General features: G+C 60.5%; 1 non-coding gene across 1 annotated transcript; it reads right to left on the bottom strand.

Moving 5' to 3' along the window:
• Positions 1-10,482: 10,482 nt before the first annotated feature.
• TRNAA-CGC (transfer RNA alanine (anticodon CGC)) lies at positions 10,483-10,554 on the bottom strand. The gene has a single exon. It is a non-coding gene; the product is annotated as a tRNA-Ala (tRNA).
• Positions 10,555-12,589: the final 2,035 nt, after the last annotated feature.

Genomic DNA, 12,589 nt, shown 5'->3' with positions numbered 1-12,589 from the left:
GACCTGGGGACCCCTCACCAACCTCCCCTTTTCAGAACCACACGGCAACCTGCGGCTCAGAGGTGGCCCTTCACAGGGGACACTTGTGTGATTAGCGAACGAGCAGCGCCCGCCCCCGCCGCCAACCCACCCCCCAGCCAGCCCCTGGGGACACATTGCTGCCGGGAGCTGCAGCAGAGACCAGCCAAGGGTGATGTCGGGGCCCTTTGTGACTCCTGCCACCCCCCCCCCATTGTGACCCCCATGGTCTCCACGGTGTCACCTGGTGCCCCACGGTGTCACCTCAGTGCGTGGGGAGGAGACGGCTGGGATCTCCCCAGGGAGCTCCCTCAGCCACCCCCCGGCGTGGCCCCACGGCCCCGTGAAGGACCTCGCCTTCCCCACTGTGTCTTTGTGTCTCGCCTGGGCCCCGGCCCCAGCATGGTGCAGAGACCCCCTCGCTGCCCCACGGCGGTATGGGCTGGGGATGAGGACCGTCCCCCCAGCCGCCCCATGGAGGCCTGGGTCAAGAAGGAGGACGGACCCCGCAGCTGCTCCACGGAGGCCTCGCAGGAGGCCTCGCAGACAGATGCGGTCCTCGTGGCCCTCGAGGGCATGAAAAGCACGAGTGCCTATGACACCGCAGCGGCAACCCGTATGCTCGAGGATATGATGGGATACTGCGCCGCCAAGCCAGAGCACGTAAGCCTCCAGCCCGCTGGCAATGGTCCTCAAACCCAGGGCTCTCAAGCAGAGCGTGAATCTGGCAGCAGTTTCCCTGTGGCAGCAAGCTGCTGCCAACCCGTGTCCCTTGCAGGTGCAGCTGGCTGTGGTGCATATCTATGAGAACCTGCCGTGCATCCGTGAGGCCGCAGCCCAGGACATCCTCAAGCCCTTCCTTCTCCACCTGGCATGCCGCTACCCGAGTGAAGTGGTCACTGGCCTGCTGAGCTGCTCCCCAGCCTGTGACAGGTACGCCTGCCACGTTGCCAGCCTGAGTGCAGCAGCCCCAGGGCTGGAGCTGGGCTCCCTCCAGGCCTCGTAGAGCCACCGGGTCGGCCAGCCCCGGAACGGGTGAGCGGGATCGTGGGATGCTGAGCCAAGCCTTTCTGGCTCGGGTTCACAGTGTTGCCGTGGCCATGTGGGTGCTGATGGTCTCCCAGTCGCTGGCAGCTGAGAGGGTGCTGCAGGAGCTGCTCTGCATGCTGCAGCACCGGCCCCTCTGCAAGCCAGGCACCACCGCGCAGGACCTCACCCGCATCCTCCCGCTGACTGTGAGTTGCCCCAGAGGGAGGCCTCGTCGTGCATGTAGCTGTGGTACTAGCAAGGGCTGTCATTGACTTTTTTTTGCAGGTGACCCGGGCACTGAACATCATCCTCCTGCAGCACACTTGCAAACAGGAGGTGAAGGCGCTCTTCCCCCGCCTCTTCCTGGCCCTCCTCTTCCAGCTGTCCTTTGCCCTCATCGAGGCGCAAGAGGACATCCCTGCCTTCAACCACGAGGGCAAACTCATGCCTCCCAGGCCTGTCAGGTACCCAGTCCCCCAGGCCCGTCCCCTGCTGCCCATGCCAGAGTACGGAGTGATAAACCAGTGCTCTTTTCCCCGGGCAGGGTGGCCGTGCAAGCCATGCAGGCCCTGCTGTGCTGCACTGGCTACGGGGAGCAGGTCACTGCCATGGAAGGGCAGGGCGGCTGGGAGATGATCAGTCGGCCCGGGACCCACCTGACAGGGGTTGCCTTGCTGGCCAGGTGAGCCCCCTGCCCTCCCTGGCCCCTCATCCCACTCTGGTGGCCCCACGGGCTCCTGGTGCAGTTTGCCCATCTGTCTTGGCTGCCATGCTGCCTCTCCTGTCCATTGCCAGGCAGATGCAGGGGAACCCTCTGGAGGAGCGTGCCAAGATCTTCCTGAACCTCAGCCTGGCTCTGAGGGACAAGGACAAGTGCCTGGAGATCCCCTCTATGGCCTTCCTCATCGAGGTAGGATGTGGGGATAGGGACGGGGGGTGGGGTGGGGGTCATGGCTGAGGGGATTCAGATGGGGCTGGAGAAGAGGGGCTGTGGCCCAGGCTGGGGACGTGGGGCCGGGGCTAGGGCCGGGGGGTGAGGATGAGGACAAGGGGTAGGGCGTGGGGCTGGGGATGCAGCGCTGCTGCTGGGGCTGGGGCTGGGGCTGGGCCAAGTGGGAGGTGGCAGCAGGGATGCCATATCACGCACTGGGGTCCTAGTCCTGGGGGTGGCCATGAGTCCCTGTGCCACCCCGGCCCTTTGCCGTTGCAGCTGCTGCGGTGTCCCGATCTGTGTGTGCTGGCCGATGAGGTGGCGCTGAGCCTCTGCCAGGTGCGGCTGGGCAATGAGCGCCAGGTCATGCGCTGGCTGGCACTCCGTGGCCTCCTCACCCTCTCTGGAAGACCCTCCACAGTGAGTGAGCTCTCGCCGCCGGTGCCTGTGTCCCGAGCACTTCTGCCACCAGTGGAATGAGGAAAATGCTGCATGTCTCCCTGCAGGCAAGGAAGATGCTGAAGGTGATCCCAGATGTGGTGGAGCGGCTGCAGGATGCCGATGGGGAGATGGACGCCAAGGCCCTGGCCGTGCTGCGCAACGTGCTGCACCACGCCGAGCCGCGGCAAATCAGCCCCCTGGCTGTGCAGCTGGCCCACGACCTCCTGCCCCTCTTTCCCAACGTGAGGATGGTGGTGGGGAGCTGGTAGGAGGCCCTTTGTGGTTCTCCCCCCGCCCACCGCGGCTGAGGTTGCTGTGCTTGCCCCCGCAGGAGATCAGCACGGTGCGGGAACTGGCCATGCGGCTCTTTGGGGAGCTGCTGGGCCGGACAGTAGGCAGCGAGAGGCAGCAGATGAAGCAGCTGGCACGCCAGGGGCTGCTGCCCCTCTTCTTCCATCTGAGTGACCCACACCTCGGTGTGGCACAGGTACAGGGCACCGTGGCGGGCCATGAGGCCACCGTGGTAGGCACCCCAGGCAGTGGCCATGGGGTGGCTCCGGCCTGGCCACGGTGCCATCGCCCATCTCCCCACTCCTCCCCAGGCTGCCCAGACAGCCCTCGTGGAGGCCGCAAAGCTCCTCAGCTGGAAGCAGCTCCGGAAGCTGGCCAAGACGGTGCAGACCTGGCACATCGGCGAATGCCTGGTGAGGAGGCCCAAGCAGTGGCAGGCCTGACCTGGTGGTGCTGGCCCCCGTCCCAACGGTGCCAGCACCTCTCCTGGTGGAGCCAGCCCCCGTGCCAGCATCTTTCCTGGTGGAGCCAGCCTCTCTCCCAGCTGTACCCGCTGGGAATGTCCTGGAGGTGCCAGCACCTCTCCTGGCAGTGCTGCTGGTGCCAGCCACTGTCCCTTCTGTGCCAACACCTTTTCCAGCAGTGACAGCACGTGTCCCAGCTGTGTTAGCCCCTGTCCCGGTTGTGCCCGCGCCTGTCCTGGGAGGGGGGATGGGCCCAAAGTTGCCAACGCCTGTCCTAGAGAGGGGGGCGGGTGTCCCAGGGAGGGGGACAGGCCTGGCAGTGCCAACACCTGTACTGGGGGGTCTCTGCAGCTGCGGAAGGCTGGGCCAATAGCCAGCGAGTATGTCAGCTGCAGCTGCCGGTACCTGGAGGACCCCCGGGCCACTCTGCGCGAGCAGGCTGTGCGCTTCATCGGTGAGACCCCTCCGGACACCCACAACCCTCTCCCCAGCCCCAAGGTCCTTCTCCTCAGGCCCCATGTCCCTCTCCCCAGCCCCTGGCTCCCTCTCCCCAGCCCCTGGCTCCCCCTCCCCAACCCCCCAGGACCCACTCCTTAATGCTTGGATCCTTCTCCCCAACATGTGGGACCCTCTTCCCACTCTCTAGATCCGTCTCCCCACTGCCCCTGAGTCCCTCTCCCAAGCGCTAGGTTCCTGTCCCAGTGCCCAGGTCCATCTCCCCACTGCCCACGTCTCTCTCCCCAGCGCTAGGTTCCTCTCCCAGTGCCCAGGTCCGTCTCCCCACTGCCCACGTCTCTCTCCCCAGCCCCAAATCCCTCTCCCCTGGCTGGGTCTCACCTTGTGATGGGCTGTGTGTGCCTAGGGCTTGCTGCTCAGCTCCTGGACTGGCGCGAAGAGGAGCTGGAGGAGATGTGCAGCCGTGCGTAGGGCACGCGGGGTCGGCCGGGGCTGGCGGGAGGAGGCCGGGGCTGGAGACGGAGGGAATGTCCGGCGTATTTGAGGGCCGGTGTTTTTGACTATGCAGAGGGCACCCATGGCCTGCGCCAGGCCGGAGGGCTCTTGCATACCTTTCCTGAAGGGAATCTGGGGGGCATCTGGGGGATCACTGAGCACAGACAGATCCCCTTGTGCCCTGCTCTCTCTTGGCCCTCTCTTGAGGAGGGGCCTGGGGTCTCTGCTGATACAGGGCTTGATCGCTGCTCTCTTTCCTCCCATCTCAGTCCTTCAGCGCTTGGACAAGGACAGCAGCCCCACAGTCCGCTGCCTGGCAATATCCACAGTCTTCGTCCTCCGAGCGCCCAGGAAAGCACCGCCACCAGGCTTCCCCTTCCAAGCCCTGCGCGCCCGTCTGCGGAGAGCCTGGCAGCGGTGGCACCCAGGCCCAGGGGCCGGCGCGGACTGAGCATCCCATAATTCGGCGTCCCCCAATTGCCAGCCCGCCCCCTGTGCAGAGCACATTCAGCAGAGCAGGTGCCTCCGGGCCACGTCCCACTGGGCTTGCACAAGGATGAAGACACCACAGTCTGCCTGGGAAGTCCTGTTCCTGTGTTTGCCCATGCCCGTATTAAAAAGCTTTGTCTTGTGCTCACCTGGAAGGCTGGGGCAGATGGGGCTGGTGAGGGCTGCAGGGTGAGTGTGGGAGGAGGAGCACAGATGCCATGGAGAGCAGGCGGATACAGCTGGAGAGCAGGAGGGGACGGAGGGCATGGGAGTGTGCGTGCTTGTGGGGCCCTGCGGCAAACCCAAAGGCAAAGCAAGCAAGCTGCTGCACTCACCACCACCTCTGGGGCATCTGAAGGCATGTGAGTCGCCCTGCAGTCCCATCAGGGCACATCTGTGCCCCTTTCGGTACGCCCCAGGTCCCTCTGTGCACCTTTTGGCGCTCCTTAGTACCCCAAGAATGGCCGGTCTGAATCCCCACAGAGCCTCCTCAAGCCCTGCTCCCCCCCCTCCCCCATACAGTTGCCCCTGAGCCACAGGGCTCCCCAATCCTGCATGTGGCGCTGCGTCCCATGCCCAGCACCTCCAGCATCTCCCCAGACACCCACAATCCATACAGGGCTCTGGATGTCTCCAGCAGTGTTGCCTCCAGACCGGTGCCTCCTCTTCCTCCTCCTCTAGGACGTAGGGGTCCCCCACAGCTCTTCTGGGGCATGGGGTCCTTGGCGAGGTGCACGATGCTTCCTCTGGGTCCCCCCACAAGTTCCTCGGTGTCTCCTCCTCTGGGGTCCCCCATGGCTCCTCCTGTCATGCCCACAGCCAGGTGCAGCACCAACACCCACAAAGCATGCAGCACCCCCTGGCGATGGACCCTTCCAAAACCCCTCTCCCCTGCTGGGGGCATCTGCAGGGCCCGTCTGCAGTGCCAGAGACCAGTCTCCCTTCTCACAGCGGTAGCAGAAAGAGCTCTGTGTTCCCTCTATTTTTAATTCTCTACTTTTACACTGCTCGTTGCTATTTGTTCTTATGAAAGCCTTTGGGGTTTTGAGCCAGATGTGGTGCTTCCCTTCCCAGGGGTCAGGGTGTCTCCCTGAGGCTGATCAGGGAGAGCAAAGCACCAAGACCCGGCAGTGGGGAAGGGGCACGTCTCAGGAGCAGCAGGCTCGGGGACAGGCTGGGCACCTGCAAGTGTCCGTGGTCCCTGGAGTGGGATACTGGTGACCAGCCCAGCTGGAGAGTATTCCTGCTGGCGGAGACATTTCCATCCTGGAAACCACACACACAGTTTCCAGCCAAAATGGGTCTCTCTGTAGGGTCCCGTAACGCCCCTCTGGGAAGGGAGGGCCAGCGTCCACAGCCTAGGAGTGGCCCTGCTTGCTCCTTTCCCGGGGGCTCTGCCTGGGCCACCCTGGTCCCAAGGCACAGAGACCACCGCAGAAGTGCAGTGACAGGTTTAGCCCTGGGCTGTAGTCGCACAGGCGGGAGCCAGAGGTGAGAGCAGGGCCCTGAACACCCCAGCCAGCCCCAGAGGGAGGGGCTCATTGCCTGGGGATCACCTCCCCAGAGTGGCTGGGAGGGAGCTCTGCTTCCTGCTGCCCCAGTGCATGGCACAGAGCAGCTTGCTCGGGTGCAGGGCCTGGGATTTCCCCTCCTCCACCTCCACAGGCTCTCCCCTTCCTGGGGGCTGCTCCTGGCTGCCATGGTACTCACAGAGCCCCGAGCACTCCTGGCACAGCCCAGAGCTGGCTCCTTCCCGGCAGGGGCTGTGAGGCAGCAGGGCCCTGGGCAGCGCGGGGACCCCCCCCCTCCTCCTGCCTCCCATCCACCCCCACCCCTCTGCCCTCCCGCTTCTGGGCTGCAGGGACACAAGAAGGAGCTGCCTCACCTGGGCCACCAGTTTGGGTCAGTGCAGGGGAATATCTGCGTGCAGGGTGCAGGGGATGGGAGCAGGCAATGATGAGAGAGGACGTTTCCTTGAGCAGTGCAGGAGGCAGAGGAGGGAGAGGGCAGTGGGCTGGAGAAGGGATCACAACACCATGCAGGCTCCAGCCCAAAGTCATGGTTCAGCCCTCAGCCTTGGCACAGGCCCAGCCCCAAGGATGTTCACAGGGGCACATGTCCACGGTGAGAAGATTTCATGTCTGTTCCTAAAGCGGGCGCCAATGGGAGCTGAGCCTGTTCCTAGGCCAGGTTTTTAACCAGCTGCACCCTGGTGCCCACAGGCAAGCAACCTCTCACACAGGACTTGAGCAGGGAAAAGGGTTCCACGGCTGTGCAGCATCTGGCACCCAAACTGCGTTCCCTCCTCCATCCGGGGGCTCTCCGCACCCTGCTGGCTCTTCCTGATGGGTTGCCCTTGCCACACACTGACAGGCAGTGGAACTGAGGCCAAACACACAGAAACACCCTCCTCTTTCGCCCTGGCTCATTTCCTTTCCCTCATTGAGCTGACACCTGAGCTACTCGGAGAGATGTCCTGGAATGGGGGAAAGAGTCACCAAATGCATCTATATCTGTGGCTGTTATGTATATCTATATTCCTATCTATCTAAAGCAATATGCAAAAGAGTCTGGGAGTCTGTGTCTAGACTTGCAGGTTCTGAGAGCAGAATTTTTCCTGGCTTTAGTTTTCCTTCCTTACACTGCAGTTGTTATGCTCCCCTTTTTTTTACTTTGCCTTTTTCTCTTTCCTTTCTCTGTCCCACTGGCCTCAGGGCTCAGTCCCAGCAGGGCTGCGTGAGCCAGGGCAGGGGGACCCGAGGGCGCAGAGGGGCTCTTGCTCTGGGGCACACACCTCCTTGCTGGAGCACCTGCTCTGCAGGCACCTGGTCCTGCACCAGCCTCTTCTGTCCTGAAGCTCTGCACCCACCGAGCTGTGGAAGAGGCTGACATTTACACCTCAGGGCCACAGCACAGTGTGGCCAAGGGCCAGCTCTTGCTCTTCCCCTCAGTGCTCCCAGGCTCTCCCCTTGGAGCTGCTCAGGGGCCCTGCACAAGCCTGGGCTCTGGGACTTGCATGGCTGCGGGGAGCGCAGGACTTGGGGCCGTGTCCAGCCCTTGGCTGCGCTGCAGGAGAGCTGGGCTGCACTGGTCCTGCTCAGGGTCTGCCCTGCTCTGCCTGGCCCTTCCTGGGGACGCAGCCCTGCTCTGCCTGGCTCTGGCCGCACGTGCGCTGCTCTCTGCCAGGGGACACCCGTGCTATCACAAGCACATCCCCAGGGTGGCAGGGCAGGGGTGGGGTGACCATGGGGGCTCTGGGAGGAGCTGGGGCTCAAACACCACCTCTGGCCCTGGGAGTTGGAGCCTCCCTGCTTGCAGCCCCTGCACCGAGACATCCCCCTTCCTGCCCAGTCCTGGCCCATCTCCCCCTGTGGGACATGCAGGGCTGGAGCCTGAGCCCAGTAGAAGAGGGGATTTCTCATGGGGACGGGGGTTGTGGTTAGAGTGCCCATGTGCATTACCCACCTCCGTGGAATCTCACTCTGGGAACGCTCTTCTCCCGTGGGCTTCTCACAGTAAGGGTGGAGAAGAGCAACACGGGCTCCCTGCTCTGCCCCGTCGACCCCTCTGCTCTGGGGTGAGCACCCACTCAGCCAGCCCTGGGGCTGCACCAGCCCCTGCCCTGCCCCACCCCACAGGGAGATGCAAGCCTTGGCTCAGCCCCCACCCAAGGTCATGCTCTCCCCAAGCACTCGCACAAGGACCCCTCTGCTCAGCTGCAGAAATGGCACTACGCACACACACCCGGACGTGGGCCAGAAACAGACAAAGAGGGACAAAATGAAGACGTGGCCCTGTTCCATCGCCAGGATGACGGCTCTGGGATCCCCAGGAGACATTTGCCAGGCCAAAGCCTGCCAGGCAGACTCAAAGCCAAATCTCTGGCCTTGGCTGTAGGAGACAGCATGCCTGCTCTGAAGCTCCATGCAGAGCCCACAGCAGGAGCAGAGGGGCAACACGCAAGTGCCTGAGTCCAGTGCCAGAAGGTGATGCATCACAGTGAGGTATTTGCTTCACAGACAGTCATGGACAGAGTGTTTGTTTTAAAACAAAAATCTAATTCACTGGGATCTTCTGCTTAGGGTAAGGCTCATGTGGGGAATCCAAACCTCTGGAACAGGATAGTTGGCTGCTGTCTGGCTGTTGATGGTAGCCTCCACCACAGGTGTCCTTGCAACAGCACCTTCAGCTGGGTTGGATGAGAGTCCCTGAATGGGGTTGTGCCAGGGAATCCTTCCTATCCAGCTGGCCCGTGGTCCTATGTGACTGCTCCAGAGGACACATAATCCATTTCGGTTGACAAGGGACCGTATCGCACAAATCTGAACGTCATCCTTGTAGCACCGTTACAGCTTCAATCCCAAAGAGCTTGCCACAGGGCAAAGGAAGCAACATCATCATCCCTGCACTGTCCTCCTCCCACCTTCCTGTGCTTCGCTTCTCTCTTCCACCTGAGCTCTCCTCTCTGCTGCTGGGAGTTTTCCAACACTCTTGATGACCTCACAACACCTCCCTGCTGCCCCACATGCTAACGGCCACTGCAGCTGATGTAAGGAATTGACCTCACAATCAACATCCCAGACAGGTCCCTCTAACCTGCCTCTCCCTTTCCCCTCCCCCTGAGCTCTCATCTCCATGGGGAAGGTTTTCGGATCTGCCTCAGGACCTCACAGCACCAGCCTGCCTGCTGCCCAGTCAGAGTGCTGCAACAGAAGTGACCTCACAAACAAGCTCCCACCCATGCCACTTTCACCTGCCTCTGCCCTCTTCAGGAGCTCTCCTCTCTCCTGAGGGCTTTCTCCTCCCCTTGATGACCTCACAGTGCCTGCCTGCTGCTGGCCAATCAGGTTGCCGTCCTAGAGGTGATTTCACAGTCACTATGCCAGCAGTGTCATGGCTACCTGCCTCTCCCTCATTCCTCCCTCTAGGCTCTCGTGTCCACCTCATGAAGTCTCTGAGGCGCTCACATACCTGCCCACCTGCTGCTGACCAATCAGCTGCTGCGAAAGGGGAAACCTCACAATCAAACCCACCAATGTCACCTGTCACCTTCACCTGTCCCTCCCTCTCGCCTCCTCCCAAGAGGCGGGCAGCCTCTGTGATGCCATCGATGACCTCACAATGCCTGCCTGCCCACTGCTGGCCACTTGGGTGAGCGTAATGGACGCGTCCTCACAAGCAACACACCACCATTGTGCTTTTGCCTGCCTCTCCCTCTCCTGCTCCAGCTCCCACCTCCCCAGCTGCTGAATCAGCTCCCACTGCCTGTGGTGACCCCAGTGCCTGCTCACCTGCTGCTGGCCAGATGCTGCTGGGACACAAGTGATTCATCAGCAATGTCCCAGGGGCCACCTCCACCTGCCTCCCCTCTCCCTCCTGCTGAGCTCCCACCTCCTGTGGTCAGGTGCACCTGATGCCTTCACAGCACCTACCTGCCTGCCTGCCTGTCCAGGCCTATCCTGCTGCTGCAGCTAAAAAACACCTCTCAGCCAGCATCCAGTCCTGTTGCCTTCATACATGCCGCCCCTCCTGTCCCGCAGGGCTGTGATCTCTCCTGAGAGGGCTTTTTGATGCACTCAGTGACCTAGCAGCTCCTGCCTGTTTCCCTGTTGCTGGCTAAGCAAGTTGTTGCAAAAGTAGCAACATATAAAACCATATCCCAGCAGTGTCAGTGTTAACTCCCTCTTCCCTTGCCCAGGGATGTCATTTCAGATAGTGAGCCGGTTGGTCACTTCCTACCTGGGGAGCTGCACATGCCGTAGGACATCCCATGAGAGGGTGAGCCCACCATTTGTGGAGAGGGGCGATGCCTCCATTCCCCATCCCTCACCCCTGCGGGGGGATGGAGATTTAGGACAAAAGCACCCCTGGAGATGCTGGGGATTGAGCCCAGGACCTCCTGCATGCGGAGCAGGCGCTCTTCCACTGAGCTACATCCCCTCGGAGCCTGCCAAGGGCTGGGACAGACTCTCGTCCCATGACATGTCCTTGCCAAGCACAGCCCTGTTGTCCCCCGGTGCCCTGGGAGCCTCAGCAGAAAGCAGCATTCACACCCTCCTGCTGGCCCGCAGGCTGGGTTGGGGGAAGCTGGGATTGCAGGGAGTGTGTTCGGCTGTTAACTGTAAGGTTGGTGGTTCCAGTGCACCCAGGAACAGAGTCCTCTTGGCAGCGGGCCAGGGGGACTATGCTGCCCAGCACCCTGGGCTTTGCTCACAATCACCATGAGCTATGACGGACAAAGCGGCGGAAACCCTGTGCTTCTCTCACTGTGCCTGTCCCTCCAGGGTGACACCCAGGAGACAGCGTCAGGGTGACTCCAGCTGGGCAATTACACAAGGAAGGACCTGTCTCCTCAACTGGGGAGGCTGTGACAAAAGAGGGGTCATCGCTCGTGGGGCTGCTGCCACTGCCCTTCCTGCTCACACCTCTGGGTGTGCAGAGATGGGTCATGCTCAGGGGTGTTACACTGGGAGGGAACGGGGAGGAGGATCAACAGGACAGGGATCAGCACCAAGCACAAGGCACACGCTTTATTACAGCCAAAGCATAACAAATCAGGCTTTAGTGAAGGCATGCCATTCTGCCCTGTGTCATCCTCCAAAGAGGAGAAGGAAGGGAAGCATGAGCAGTCACAAATGAATCCCAAATGCTTTCCCAAAAGCATCTCGTGGCCGTGTCTTCACCAGCCCCTTGATGTGCTGGGAGCCTTCCCGCGCCTGCCCTGCTCACCAGGGAATGCTCTTTTCCACTCGCACAAACTGATCTGGGAAACCCAGGAGGAAAAGGGGAAATTCCCATCCCCACACCAGACGAGAGCGCGTGGGTCTGTGTGATGCAGTGCTTGCCTACAAGAACACAGGACACGTCATTCAGACTTCCCCCTGCGGTCGAGAAGCCACCCCTGCAGGGTCGGCCCTGATGCTCCAAAACAAAACCACAAGTCCCAAAGAACACAGCCTAGCTGGATTTGTTTTATCCAAAGCTGAAAGGCACAAACTGACAACAACAAAGTTGTTGGCAAAGAGGTGGCCAAGACGTTACCGTGATGCACTGCTAATCTATTCTACGCTGTGCACATGGGCTCAAATCCCATCCTCGTCCAAGACTCTCCCTGCTCCTGGATCAAAACCAGGCTGGAAGGAGTCTTCTGGAGCAGTGACTGTCCTGCAGTCAGCGTCCCTACAGACAAGCGTTTTCAAGCTCATGCTCAAAGCCGGTAAGACAAACACTTTGCTTGGATGGACAGCTCCGTCCTCTCCCAGCAAAAGAAAACAAATCTGGCCAAATAGGGGAAAAACTCACAGAAAGAGGGACAAAGAGCTTTCAGGTCATCAGAAATGAAAAAAAGACAAGAAAGTCAAGAAGGAGAAGAAGGCCAAAGATAAATATCAAGAGAAGGGTTACAAATTAGCAAGGATTACAGCATAATCAACCATTTCCCCATGATTCTTAACTAGGTGTTTCTCATGTCTCCCCCTCTTTTCAGCTGGACTGCAAAATCACTGGTAAAACAAGGGTGCCATCACGTTTAGCCTCTAGGCAAAACTTCCACCAAATTTCACTTAGCTAAGGTCTACCATGTGCTGCTATCAAAGCAGCTAGTTTTACCGTAATCCTCAGTGCAGTGCACTGACCGGAATGCAGTCAGTTTTCAGTGAGGGGAAGGCTTTTGGAAGCCTTCCTCTCGAGTCAGTTCATCCCTGCAGACACCGAGCAGATCAAGGTGCTTGGAGGTTCAAGCCTTTGCTGCTTAGAAATCAAACCCTCAGCCAGATAGTTTTATGCTGCATATCATGACAGGGAATGACATTGCTTCCTTTTGGTCTTTCAGATGCAGAGCTTACTGAGAGAAGCCTTCAGTGCTCGGACTATACCTACCATCGGATGCAATTTACCATCATCAAAACACCAACCATCGCCAAAACAATGCTAACCATTAACACTGGAAAATCTATTATCAAAACAATAACATTCA

This window comes from Struthio camelus, chromosome 22 (genome assembly GCF_040807025.1).
Source record: "Struthio camelus isolate bStrCam1 chromosome 22, bStrCam1.hap1, whole genome shotgun sequence".
In the NCBI taxonomy this organism is placed as follows: domain Eukaryota; kingdom Metazoa; phylum Chordata; class Aves; order Struthioniformes; family Struthionidae; genus Struthio; species Struthio camelus.
Note: the sequence above shows the minus strand (reverse complement) of the source record. Positions and strands in the feature narration are given on the sequence as shown.